The sequence below is a fragment of the Uranotaenia lowii genome, chromosome 2, assembly GCF_029784155.1.
Source record: "Uranotaenia lowii strain MFRU-FL chromosome 2, ASM2978415v1, whole genome shotgun sequence".
NCBI lineage: Eukaryota > Metazoa > Arthropoda > Insecta > Diptera > Culicidae > Uranotaenia > Uranotaenia lowii.
The window spans coordinates 376,519,563-376,534,686 of NC_073692.1; the positions used below are offsets into that span (position 1 = coordinate 376,519,563).

Sequence of the window (15,124 nt, forward strand, 5' to 3'; positions counted from 1 at the left end):
TCTCTCCTTCAGCTCCGCACGGCACATTCAGGCAGTCCATCGGTGATCGTTATTCTCGCAAGAAGTGCAGTGTATTTTCGTCGTGTCCATGTTTCAGAATTTCCAACAGAATTCTTTCGCGTAATGTCGCTTAAAGTTCGATCCGTTATCGATTTTGGTATGGTCGCACCGGATGCGCTGTAGCTAGCGGAAGTCTTCGGATACTTTTCTCGGTACCAGTGAGTGTTTTTTCCGGTGGCAATTTAATGTGTGGGTTTTCGTAGGGGACCGGAAATTCCGAACTCGCCGCAACCCTTTTTGCGCAATCGATGGAAGTTCAATAGATTTGAAAGTATCGATTGTATATTTTTGAAGAAGGGATTTCAGATTTGTTTCGATACAAGTTTGGTATTTAAAATTTTATTAGTAAAATCATAAAAAAAAATTGAATAAATTTCTGTATGTTCGTTCCTTGTGGGTACTAGAAAAGGATAGGTAACTCGTAGAATGTAACAGCAATATCATACAGTAAAGACTCGATTTTTCAACCACTGATTGTTGCGGTTAAATTTTTGACATATTTTTGTGTGACGTCGCGACGGCCCCGTTGCTGATTTTTGATGATTCCCTCTGATGACTGTCATCATTGATGGTGTTGTTTATTAATTTATCTTTCCAAGTGTTGGTAATCCTTTGTGGGCGATTCGGAATTCGCACCAATACCGTTATTGGATAGGTCATCATCATGCTCTGTACGGTGGCGTTAACTGTTTTATCAGGAACTATGGGATAATGGCTGGCATTCAAGGACAAAGTTGCAAAGGTAAGATTTTTATTGTTTTAACAATCATTTTCAGCCAAATTATATTCAAAATTTACCTAAATCGTAGACTATTCGAGTGACGCAAAGGAATTGTGCAATAACAACATTATTTCTGTTCAATTTTTCAAACACTCAGTTTTTTTTATATTGGTTCATTGACTGAGTCGATTTGGGGTCATTTTTGAATTTCTCAAACCCTGGGGTCTTAAAAGCTTCGTTTTGGTTCAAAACTTATCCATGATTTTTTGCAGAATTTTTAAGTAACGTTTGCATGAGTAAATTTGAACTTTAATGTTTGTATGGGAAAATTAAATATTTTGTACTGAAAAGTCAACATCATTTTTGTTCCGTGGGCGTGATTGAGTGCTCATTTATATCACTTTGATATAAATGGGTATACCTTGACGTATAGCAACATTAAATCAGTGTTCTGAATATCACTCATTTTCAATGAATGTTTCTGATTGCACTTCGCACCTGAACGTACAGCGGTCGGGTTTCGTTATTGATTGCTACTGGACCTACCCGATCATCGATCGTTCAATTCATCGCTAAAATACAGATCACCTCGCACGATGCTTGCTGTCAAAACAGTGCAGCATTCCAATGTTTACATTGAAAGAGTGTGGATGCTCGTTTTTTAAATTTGGATTTTTGGCTATTTTAAACTGTTGTATTGTCATTATTATTAAGAAGAACTGTGATAATTTTAGCGATAAATTCACAAGTATACCTTCTGTGATAAATAAGTGACCGTACTAAGATGAGTGGCGAGGATGCTGCTCCAGATGGAGCAGCATCAGTACTTAACCTCAATCAACCGACACTAAATCCAGGACAAGAAAGGATGGAAGAAGACATGGAAACAACTAGCAGAGGAAAGGATCACGTCGACGCAGCAAGTAGAAAAACATTTAAAAACTACAATTACCAAAATGGGGATTGCCGTCCGTATCGCGTAATAGTAGAGAACACAGATGTAGAAAAACGAAAAGTTGTTAACAGGTTACAAATAGGAATAATGCTACACCAAAATGGTTTTGACAAATGTATCGATGATATCAGGAAGACAGCTAGAAACAAAGTAACAGTGTACGTAGGGAATATTAAAGATGCCAATAGATTGGCAAATTGCCAGAATCTAAATCTACAGGGATTCAAATCTTATGTTCCAAAACAATTCGTCACGGTGACAGGAGTTATTTCTGGTATACCACTTGAAATGAAAGACGAAGAAGTAAAACACTTTATCAAGGCCAAAGCAGAAATAGATTCCGTTTTTCGTATGCATCGCTATAAAGACAAGAAAAAGGAACCCACGTATAAAATGGGTGTAGTTTTCCGTACTAATACTTTGCCAAATAACATCAGTATATATTCTGTGATACACAAAGTCCAACCGTACATTAGAAAACCGATAATCTGTTTTAAATGTCTTCGTTATAACCACTTGTCCAAAAATTGTAAAGCGTTGATTGAAAAATGTATGTCATGTGCTGTAGAACACTCGACAGAAAATTCTTGTAACGTTTTAAAATGTTTGTACTGTCCAAATTCTAATCATAAGACGACTGATAGAGTGTGTCCTAGATGGAAGAAAGAAAACGACTTACAGGCAATAATGGCCAAGAAATGCATGACTTACCAGGAGGCAAGGCAGTACTACGAGGTTCCAACTGAAAATATGTTTGACGTTTTGAGGACTACAGAAGATTTTCCAACAATTGCAGAATCATACTCCAGAGTTGCAGCTAGCGGGCGTAGTTTTCCACAACAACTCCAACCAAAGCGAAGTGAGTGGAGTTCAAACGACAAGAGAAATAGATCTAAAAAAGAAAATAAAGAACCAAACAAACTTAATGTAGAAACAGATAGTGTACCAGGAGTGGCTAGTATTTTGGGATTAAATCAAAACGAATTCGCCAAAAAACGTAAAATGGAAGAAGAAAAAGAGGAAACAAGAGGCATAGGGATGTTCAATAAGTATAAAACAGGAGAGCTAGAGAGGTTTAAAAATGAAATTGAGGAAACAATTAAAAAACAATCACAAGAAGAACTGAAACAAATAATTTCAACAATTAGCATGAAATTAGAAACTATTATGAAACCACATGGCACAAAAGGAGGAGAAATATCAGCTTGCATCTTGGGTGAATTAAATAAAATGCTAGGATCTGCAGGAGACAAATAATGTTCACCGGCGATTTCAAGGTGTTACAGGCAAATATTCAAAGTTTATTTCGAAACAAAAACGAACTAACACACGAACTGTATACCCAAAACTATGATGCAGCATTGCTTTCGGAAATCTGGGTCAAACCAGAACAGATTTCTACTTTACGATGGAATATTCAAGGCTATCATCGACATCTGGCACCCCGTGCTGACGGGTATGGAGGAGTAGCAATATTCTTGAAGGAGGAATTTAAATTTGACAACATTCAATTACAAACAACAGACGATTTTGAAACGCTGGGAATATTCATACCTAAATTAGATCTGGCTCTAGTAGTCGTCTATGTGAACCCAAGAATATCAAACGATAATTTAGAAACCGCCATAACAACACTCTTTAACGAAACAGCTAGATTCGGTAAAGTAGTAGTAGGAGGTGACTTTAACAGTCATAATGTAATATGGGGATGCCAAGAATCAAACGGTAAAGGAACAATTGTACATGATGCCATAATAGGAGCTAATTTATTATTATTGAACACTGGAGCTGTAACTTACATTCCTCCAGTTTCCAATCAAAGATCTAGTGCTATAGATCTAACGTTGTGTTCCCTAAATTTATTTAATGTGGTTCAATGGAAAGTTGTTGATAAAAATTTCGGAGGAAGTGGACACTTATTTATTGAGATCTGTCTGGATTTAAGGATAAACCGTAAACAAAAATACTACTACGATAAACAAAAAATATCGGAGGAAATGGCACAGGTTGAGCACTGGGAATTCGAAGACTTGAAAGATCTGTCTAAACTTTCCCAGAATATAACTAAAAAACACAAAAAAATAAGCAAACATACACCAAAATATTACTGGAGCTCGGAGTTATCACAGCTCTATGAACAAAAACAAAACGCACTACGCAGTTACAATCAATGCTGTAGTAGTGAAAACCTAGTTTTTTGGAAAAGATCTTCTGCTATTTTTTTGAAATCCAAACTTGAACACATTAAAAACAAAATGATAGAACTCTCCAGCTCCATTGATCCTAGAAATTCACATGAAAATTGGAAACTCGTTAGACGATTAAAATTCCTCCCTGTTACCAACCCTAAAAACAATCCTATAAACACCTGCAAGGATATGGCTTCACAGTTTCTCACCAGCAACTTTGGCCCATCAAATTACAGAGAACCTCTCCCACCAGCAAACAATACAAGAACATCCATATTAACCTATCGACATTGGAAAAACTTCATAAGAAACAAATCCCCAACATCATCACCAGGTACAGACTATATAAACTATAATGCATTAAAAAATTTAGATCTACATTCAGTTACAAAAATAATAGAATTGTTAAACGGAATGTGGCAAAAAGCAACTCTAGACGATCACCTAAAGGAAATAAAAATTATCCCTATATTGAAGCCCAACAAACCACCAAACGAAATAAGTTCCAGCCGACCTATAGCGCTTTTACCAACCGTTGTAAAAATATTAAATGCAGCAGTATTAGTAGACATCCAACAAACGTGTGAAAAGAACAATGTCATCCCAGATTTATCTTTTGGTTTTCGCAAAGGTATGTCTACTGAACATTGTATTACATATGCAACAAACCTAATCAAAGCAGCACGAAGAGCCAACTATACCACAATTGGTGTCTTCTTTGATTTTTCAAATGCTTTTAACACAGTCGACATTGATAAATTATACAGTATCATGATACAAAATGGTTTCAATGAAGATACATGTACATGGATCTACAACTTTTTAAACAACCGGAAAACCCTCATTCACACCGATCAAGGAATTATCAGCCAAACTATTTGTACTGGAGTACCACAGGGCGATGTATTGTCACCTGTTTTATTCAATATTTACACAGCTTCTTTGCATAATACAAACCTTGACCCAGATATAACAACTTTACAGTTTGCAGATGATTTTTTAAAAATTGTCAAAGCAAAATCTTTAGAAAAAGCCATTAAAAAGATGCAATCAGAAATAAACCGATTTATGACAAAAGCTACGGAGTTAGGATTACGTCTTAATAGCTCAAAAACAAAGGCAATGCTATTTAAAGAAAGTGATAAACAACTCCACTTAAGAATGGGAGGAGAAATCCTAGAAACTGTGAGGAGCTACAAATATTTAGGTATAACACTTGATCAGGCACTCAGATACGGTATACATGTTAAAACGCTTAAACAAAATGTGTTGGACAGACAAAACATGCTAAAAATAATCAGTGGTATAAGATATGGTGGCACACCAAGAGTGATGATGCTGTACCATAAAGCTTTGTACGGGAATTATCTGAACTACGGCGCAGTAATCTACGGAGGAACAGCTAAGAAATATTGTGACATGTTAGAAGTAACGAATAGACAATGTCTGAGAATTGCTACAGGATGTACTAAAACTACACCAATTAACACACTAGCAGCAATAGCTGGAGAAGAACCGCTGACATTCAAACGCACCTATTTAGCAAAAAAACGTATTGCATTGCATATCCATCGTAACGATCTAATTGCACAACAACTACACTCTTTAGATTTGGACAACGTTCAAAGTGAAGTAAAGTACACTTTTCTAGAAAGAATCTACATTAAAAACGTACAAGAATTTCAAACGATATACACAGAAACAAAACCAGAAATAGAAATAAGAGTCGAGATAGAAGATCAAATGATAGGCTCAACAATGAAAAAGAATGAAACATCTCCAATCGTTATGAAAAAACTGGCCCTAGAAATGATAAATAACCATTATAGTCACCGTGACCAATGGTACACTGATGCTTCTAAAAGTACGAACAAATGTGGCATTGGAATTTATGACGCTTCTTCCGATACAAAGATAAGCATTTCCTTAGTAAATAATGTTAACATTGCAACTGCAGAACTTTTAGCTATAAGAGTAGCTTTAGAACAAATACACAACGAAGAAAGAACTGGAGTTGTAATTTTCACCGATTCCCAGTCGGCCTGTAAAATTTTAAAAAGGGACATAACAAACAAAAAATTTGATCAAGTCACGCACGACATATGCTCACTAGCTACAACAAAAAATGTAAAAATACAATGGATACCATCACATGTCGGAATAGAGGGAAATGAACATGCAGACGTTCTAGCGAAACAAGGATTAGACGGACCAATATTACTCGAGAACAAACTGAGACTCGATGATGCATACATGAGATACAAATCAGAATCACTCGAATCCACGAATTTATGGTACAGGAACATGGTGCACAATGAAAGTAAAGGAATCAAATTTTATGAACTACAATCAAATTTCTCTACCAAACCCTGGTATTGGGATATCGAACTAAGCAACATTCAAATTCGCACTTTGAATCGCTTACTAAGTGGCCATGACTATTCACCCTATTATTTAGGAGTGATGAAAATTCGAGACACAAAATTGTGCGAACTATGCAACACGAATTTTACCACCGAGCATGCACTCCTCAAATGCATTCAGTTCAATCATATAAGGAATCACTATGATTGGGATCGATATTCCAATCTGATCGAAATTATTCAAAATTTTGAAGTAACAAGACTAAAGGAAATCCTCAGTTTCCTAGAGAAAGCTCGCATGAAAATTTAAAAAACAGAAAGTATGATCGAAAATTATGGAAAAAAGGAGCATCCCTACGAAAAAACGAAAATCAACATATAAACAAGTAGTGGTGATATAGAGTATAAAACTCTCTGCCAGTCAAACAGATCCATACATACATACATACAAAACAGTGCAGCACCATCATCAAATTGGAATATCACCAATGCGCAATGCATATGGCGAATCTTGTTGGTCTTCGATCAGGAGTGAATGGATCAGGCAGTGAGTGAATGATACATGAAGCCGATCATTAGCGTATTTTGTTTGATCTGATATAAAGCAAATTAATAAATTTATTTGTTGTTATAACGTTTTTTAACATCAGTATGATCAAAATCAAATTGCAGTTGTGTTTGTGAGGGAAAGATGTTCACTTTCGCCGTGTTTTTCAATTTTTACAAGTTCTCTTATTAAAATGTCGTACGTCACGTTAAAACTACTGAGAATTTATGGTGTCCCGCACAACTGTTTGATTTTTCTCGTCCTGCAAAAAATAATTTTGAATTTCATATAATTCAGGCAGATACTGAGTGAGCTACATTCAGAATGGATCAGTTTGTATCTCACTCATCTCCGATATGCGATGTTTGCTGAACCGATGATTCTGAATTATGCGACTCGGTTTGCATAGCTGATAGGAGCGCTGATCGAGATTGCATACCAGCCAGGCGAAGCAGTAGCGAGAGGCGCTATCCCATTATACAATCGGAATGTTTCCAACAGGAAACGCATCCTGAGTGTTTGTTTTGATTGATTTTCGGACCATTGCATTAAATATAGAATAGTGAGAGTATCACAGTTCAGTGTTGCTATAGGCATCAACGGATCACTTCCGACCTTAAGTGAAACGGAACCCCTAGATGTCGGTCCCACGGCTTTTAACTAAAGCTCAATCACATGGTCAATCTGGTCCGATCAGAAATGATTGTTTGACCTTTTATTGTCATTTTAATGTTCTTTTCTATTTTTCTTAATGTTCTTTTCTATTTTTCAGATCATTCGGAGGTGGAGTTTTTTTTTTCTCTCTCTCAGATATATTCAAATAGTTGGAAAGTTAGAAAGGAGTAGGTTAACATATTCAAATACCATATTCCTCCCCAATGCTCCAGTGGATGTGTATTTGCGGTTTATGAATTACGATGGCTTATTCTTAAATCTAGCTTTTTTCAATCACTGGGGGCTAATTGGATGGAAATGATATTTTGTGGTTTAAGGTTTGTGAAACGGATCTGTCACCTGAGTTGTTTTGATAGTATTATAGTTTAAAGCAAACAGTCTTGGCAATTTTTAAATCTCATTCAAAAGTAGGCATTCAACTATGTGAGGCAGGTAGTGTAGGGCAATGCTCAAACGGTAAGATAGGCTCTTATATCCATAATTTGTTGAATTCGCATGATTGTGATGATGTTGTGATAGGAATAAGGTAGCTTACTTCTACTATTAATTTGAGCTAGAATTTTTATTAGTTTGAAATAGGCTTGCTTCAAAAAGCAAACAGGCTCTCACATCCATATTTTGGTAAAATAGTATGGTTCTATGATATGACAGAAACAATGTAGCTTACTTCTACTATTAATTTGATCTCGGTTTATTATGAGTTTAAGCTAGGCTTCTTCTTAGATATTGATAGATGATATGAACTAAAACTCTTTTTTTTCTCTTTTTTTTCTCTTTTCTTTTTTTTCTGTTTTCTTTTCATGTATCGTGGCATGTACTACCGAGAAATCATTTGGTCCAATGATGACGTTGAGCGAACCTTCAAGCCATCCCCTAACATCATGGGACCCAGACGTTGGCTTTCGCATGACATGGTTGCCAGCCCAAGGATCTAACCATAAATCAACTGCTGAAGATGGTGTCCTATAACTTGGTGAGATCCTTCCTTTTTATTTTTAATATTTTCAATGCGCTTATAAACCGTAGTATGTAGATGCTTGGGGAGTATGTAGAGGCCAGTCTCGAACCCACCCTTGTCCTTCCTCCAACTGGTATCGGGAGGGGTTGGTTTATTATCTTGAACTGCATTTTATCCATATTCCATGGATATAATGAAGTGCTTGATGGTTTAACCAACGTCTCAAGATCGCTTACTATTCTACGCTGCCTTCTCTAAACTTTAAATTTTCTTCTCCAAACTATTCTAATTTTCATTTCCAGCGTCAGCTCCCCGAGCTATTTAAACGCTATGAAAAAAAAAAAAAAAAAAAGTCAACATCATTTTTGTTTCTTCTGTGGAAACGAGCTTGCAAATGTTTTTTCGTCAAATTTATGAATTCTTCAAAGGAAATTTTCCGCTGAACAACTTTGTCGAAGACCTTAACTTTGTATCTTATTAGGCTATTAGCTGTTTAACAAGGGTATGTCTTTTGGCATTGATAAACAATAAATTCAATGGACATCACTGCTGGGTGCCTAGCGAGGTACTGCATGACTATTTTTTATGCAATACTTTGCGCAGAGGACTGAACCAGCTGTCAAATCGCATACAAACGCATCGTACCAAATTTTTGGTACCAGAACGTCAGTGTGGTTCCCGAAATTAAACACTTCACCCAATAACAGACTCGAAATAGGGTAACATTTTGGTTGCCAAACGCATCTGTTGTTATCATACTGCAGATTTAGAACCAATTTTTACAAGGATTATGCTGAAAACTCTGCATTTTTGTTGTTGCAGCACTTGGGCAGTGGAAAGGAGAGACTTTACTACTTGAGGTTAGAACTTGGAATAACTTTATTTTCAACTTTAACTTCTATTTATACTAATCAGTTCCCTAGAGATTCATAGGGAACCATAGTTACAATAATTTGTTTGGTCATGATAACACCAACATGCGTGTGTTGTTATTCATCTCATCGATTACTTCGATGAGACGAATCTCAACACTCCTCCTCAACACAGGCTGTTCTCAGTTACCCAACTGCAAGCTATTCGGTGGTTCCTTCTGAAGTGGCTACTCCTCTTCGACACACACCGAACCTTATCGCCTTCAACACGACGAGGTTTCGCTTGACAACCTTCCACCGGTTTCGCCCGGCGACCATTTCCTGGCTCACTCGACGACAACCTATGTCCTATCCGACGCCCTTCTTGCGTTTCGATAGCGTTCCTCGTGGCTCGACGCTCTTTCAACCTTCGAGCCGCGTCGCTCTACGCTTCGACGCTCCTCCTGAGGCCTAACGCCTCCCAGTGGCACCAGCCCAACGACCTCCTCTTGGCTTCCCGGTCCGACACCCTTCCATGGCACCGGCTTGACGACCTTCCGTAGTTCCCGGCTCGTAAGTCCACCAGAGGTTCCTGGTGCGACGACCACCACCTGGCCTATAACTTGACGACCTTTCACGGCACCGGCCCGCCAACCTTCCATGGCTCCCGGCACGACGAACCGCCAGTGATTCTGGTCCGCTCTCAATGGCTCCGAACCAACGACCCTCCAAAGCACCTGCCCGACGACCTCCCTCCCGAGTCTCCTGGCTTGCCGACCTCCAGCTGGCTTCCCGGTCCGACGACCTACCAGGCTCCTGGTCCGACAACCTCACACGGTTCTGGCTCGACGACGTTCCTTTGGATTCCCGGCGCTGGCTCGTCCTCCCATTGGCTTCTTGCTGGCTGGATACCGATTCCACTGTTGATTCCACTCCTCCTTTCCACCAAGGATGGTCTGAATCCACTCGTTCACTCAATCGCGATACACTCTTCAACGATTCACTCAAGCGCTCTTTCGGATCTCGCGAATCTTCGTCTGAACCGAACGCTGGGGGAAAAAGAATAACGTTGATCGAATCTGTTTGTGAGTGCTGCTGGTTTTGAACGCTGGGCGCTTGCATACGGGCAGGTTTGAATCATGCAATGATGCAATCATCGACTTTCCTGGCTCCAGATATTCGTTCGCTGATCCGATTCAACTGGTTCAACTGAAAGAAGGAATCGAATCGGCAAATGATTGGCTCGCCGTTCGTTCAGATATCTTTCAATCGCCGCACACAGTATTTAACAAAAAAAATCATTGCGGCCAAACGGTACACGGTAGACATTCGAATTCTTCGCAACATGTTCATATTTTTTTATGATCTTTCTTATTTTTAAAGAAAAAACTGATTATATTGCCAAGGGATATGAAAAATAAGTTAAAACTTTGATGTACCGTAAACTGGGGGAACTTTGATCAGCGGGGTAACTTTGATTAACATGAAATTTTTGCAGATTATCATCATTAACTTAGTATAAAGATAAAATATCTGCAAACTGTTTACTACGTTTGAAAGCCTATAAATTGAGCTACAGATAAGCTAAATTTGGTTTTTATTAGGAGATTTTTTATATTACAAACTATAATTTCAAAATCTCAAAATATCTCGTTTTTTGAAGGCTCACAAACAAACATCTCTTCTGATCAAATTTAAGCATTTAGGAGCCAATGGGTTAGTTAATGCGAAAGTTCAACTTTTTTCTTGTTGTAAGTTTAGTTTAAGTGTTATTTTTATGGTCATTTGATGATAGTTTTTGAATATTAAAAAAAATCGGTCATTTTCCATGAAAAAGCACGAGAAGAAAAAGTGGCTAAAATCCTATCAAATGGTTAAGTTTGAAGAAAAAAAATGAACATGGGAACAGAGCGAGGATTTAGGGAATTGCATAAAGATAAAATTTCATTTGTTTTTAAGGTAAAAACATATTGAGAATTGTTTATATTTTTGCCCCTAAATGTATGCAGCAACATTGTCCATCTTTTGAGTATATTTGTTTCGAGATAAAATTTGAAATCATGTTAAAATATATTAATCAAATTTGGAAACTTTTGTGGTAGTAATAGAGAACACTATCAATTTTTTTTTTGAAAATTAAGGTTTCAAGTCAATAATCAACTTTCCAAAAGTCCGCTAGAAATTTTGACTTTTGGGAGAAAAGTTATTGAAGTTTTCTTTTTGAAAATTTTGTCCAAATTTGCAAAAACGGGTGTTTAAAGTTGTTGAATGAGCTGAAATATTCATCGTCAAATATTTAATGACTTCCTTGAGTGATGTGAGGAATAGTTGTAAACAAATCTTTTGGGTCTTTTGCATAATTCAATTTTTATTTTAAGTGTTGTATCTCTGAAACAAGAACATTCAATGAGATATAATTAATTGATTAAAAAAATCTTTCCATGTGTTTCCATGTACGCTTGTTTGTTTATCAGTTATCAAAAATCAATTTTACCTTCAACTGACCAATTTTAAAATTTACACACGCCATTTCACCAAAACTAGAGGTGAGAGACTAAATTTGACAAATGTTTTGAATTTCAAGACGCAAACTTTTTCCAAAATCCGTTTTTGAAACAAAGGTACCAAAAATGCTGTTTCCCTGTGTTATTTATTAATATAAAAATGAAGATAGTTTGGATTAAAATTTGTTCAAATTTGAAACTAATCATGAGTTTTTTTTTCATCACAAAAGGCTAAATTTTTATGAAAAAATAATAACACTATGAAAAAAAGGCAAATGTGGTAAATATATGAAAAATGAATGTATGATGAAAACATTACAAACTTGTGATTAAACCATCGCAAAGTTTAGACAAAAAATTTACAACAAAAAAATAACAAAAATATTGAAAATTCTATTTAAACTGCGCCACAGAAAACCATCACAGAAGTTTTGGTTCAAATCACAGAATTCGAGAATTTTTTTTATCAAAAACATAGTTATTTTTTTGGAAACCTTGGGCTTGAATAATCAATTGTTTCTTGTCTTAAATCATTCTAGATGGAGCTTTGAACTTTCTTAAAGAATTGAAACATTTTTTTATAATTTTTCATGGATTTTTCAATACATGTTAACAAAAACAGTCGAAAAACGGAAGAATACATGAAAAAGTTATGAAGTATTTAAAGTTAATAACACTAGTTTACAGCATTTTTGAACTCAGTAAACTGAAGGTCTTTTCTAATGTAAAATCGGGCGCTGAATCCGAAAATTAAATTCAAAAAAATCTCAGTAGAACCTTTTTTGAGTTATGCTCCAAATATGAAATTTCGAAAAAATTAAAAAAGCTATTGTACTTAGATTAAAATATCTCGGACGGCATAACAGTAATTTGAAATCCCTCTTCCGCATATTGAAGGTGAATAAGTTTTCTATCGATCATCTGAACACTGTTTTTGCGTTTGACCAACAGTATTGCTGATATTAGTGACTTTATGAGAAAAAAAATTATAAAAAACGCATTTTTTTAGAGAAAATTTTGTTTTAACGAAAGTTTTAGACTCGATGGTAGCATTTGAAAAATCTTATTTTCTTTTGCGCTTAAATGTCAATTTAAAATAAAGATTTCAAGTGGTTGTTTATCAAAATTGGTTGAAAATTGAAGAAGTTATGGCTACTTTACCATAACTGAAATTTTCGGAGTTTTTAATAATTTAACGAACCGCAGTACACTTATCATAGTATAGGAAGAATGAAACATGATAAATCTCACTCGCTCCAAGTCAAAATTATTTATTAACTTACCAGAAGGACACATGCCAAGTTTCAGGAAGATCTGACCATAGGGAGGGGTTGCTTAAGTCTCAAACGTGAATAAAATATTGAGGTATTTTGCCCGGAAGGAACGAAAAAAAGTGGTTTTTCATCAAAAACTTTTTCCATCACTAGCTGATTGTTTTTTATGGTTGATTTTCTTAAAGCCTAATTTAAGACAAATATTTCACTCGAAGACTGTAACTCGATTGGATTTGAAACAGAAAAGTTATTGCGGTTCAAAGGCCGCAAACAACCACTTGAAATCTTTATTTTAAATTGACATTTAAGCGCAAAAGAAAATAAGATTTTTCAAATGCTACCATCGAGTCTAAAACTTTCGTCAAAACATAATTTTCTCTAAAAAAAATGCGTTTTTTATAATTTTTTTTCTCATAAAGTCACTAATATCAGCAATACTGTTGGTCAAACGCAAAAACAGTGTTCAGATGATCGATAGAAAACTTATTCACCTTCAATATGCGGAAGAGGGATTTCAAATTACTGTTATGCCGTCCGAGATATTTTAATCTAAGTACAAAAGCTGTTTTAATTTTTTCGAAAGTTCATATTTTTAGCATAACTCAAAAATGGTTCTACTGAGATTTTTTTGAATTTCATTTTCGGATTCAGCGCCCGATTTTACATTAAAAATTTTGGTCAATTAATCAAGTTCACGATTTTTTTTTTAAATTTTGTAAACTAGTGTAATTGGAGATATTATTTTAATAATAAGATGAACAAGTTTTATAATCTCTTTTCACCGATAATGAAAATGGATACATTTCTTTTTTCATTACATTTATACCCATCATCTCTTAAGCTGATGTATACACATTTCTTAAAATCGAAAATGGGTAATATTTTGCTTTAAAAACGGTTTTTGATAAAAGTAGTTTCTGAATCATCAATTTCATAATTCAAACAACAAATCAAATGTTTTAATGATACTATTCATCATAAAAAAGGATCCACCTAACGCTGACGCTCGAGCTACTTTCAGAAGCGCCCGAACGCAGGCAACCAAACTGTAGCAAAACCAACTTTGCGAGCAGAACGAATGATCGGATGCGGTCGAAAGAATTGCAATCATCAATCGCTCGCTGATGATATTCGTCTGCGATTCTTCTGTGCAGAATCATCTTCCAAAGCAATCGCTTGATGATTGGATCATAGGATGGCAGACAGGCAACCCAATCGCCTCCTGAATGAACTAAAGAGGTTGGCCGGAAAGTCCGATTGGTTCGCTCACTGAGTGCCATCGTGTGTAATTTTTTTCGAATGCGTTCGGGGAATGGGTTACCTCAGAGGGTGAGTGAATCATTTTATGTTCGTCGATTTATTCGCCAATCACCATCTTTGCTTTCCACTAGTGCTGGGCCCATAACCTGTTGAGAGCCATCAGCAGGGAATCCAAAGGAACGTCGTCGAGCCAGAACCGTGTGAGGTTGTCGGACCAGGATCCTGGTAGGTCGTCGGACCGGGAAGCCAGCTGGAGGTCGGAAAGCCAGGAGACTCGGGAGGGAGGTCGTCGGGCAGGTGCTTTGGAGGGTCGTTGGTTCGGAGCCATTGAGAGCGGACCAGAATCACTGGCAGTTCGTCGTGCCGGGAGCCATGGAAGGTTGGCGGGCCGGTGCCAACCATAATTTATTAATGTTACCAAAGATCCCTTTGATTGACATTCCCGAGCCGCAGATATCATTTTAAGGATTATTCAAAAAATGCCTCTGGTTGAAATTTTTGCAATGAGGACGCCGTGTTGCCCCTATACGTGTTTCACTCGATTCATTTTTCATTTCATTTTGTTTTCTTCAGCCCCTTGGCTTTGCGAGGCCAAAGCAGTGATGTTAATTGAATTTATTGTTTATCAATGCCAAAAGACATACCTCTGTTAAATAGCTAATAACTTTGTTGCCTTATAAGATACAAAGTTAAGATCTTCGACAAAGCTGTTCAGCGGAAAACTTCCTTTGAAGAATTTATAAATTTGCCGAAAAAACATCAGCAAG

At 36.5% G+C, this 15,124-nt stretch overlaps 1 protein-coding gene across 2 annotated transcripts in view; it reads left to right on the forward strand.

Moving 5' to 3' along the window:
* The first annotated feature begins 45 nt into the window (after positions 1–45).
* The window catches only part of LOC129747495 (serine/threonine-protein kinase WNK1-like), a 130,660-nt gene continuing 115,581 nt past the window's right edge, over positions 46–15,124 (forward strand). Inside the window, exon 1 of one of the 2 annotated variants that reach the window (XM_055741745.1) lies at positions 46–218. The gene's annotated coding sequence lies outside the window, so the exon portion shown is untranslated. The remainder of the gene's footprint in view (positions 219–15,124) is intronic. The other variant, XM_055741746.1, reaches the window with a different exon arrangement.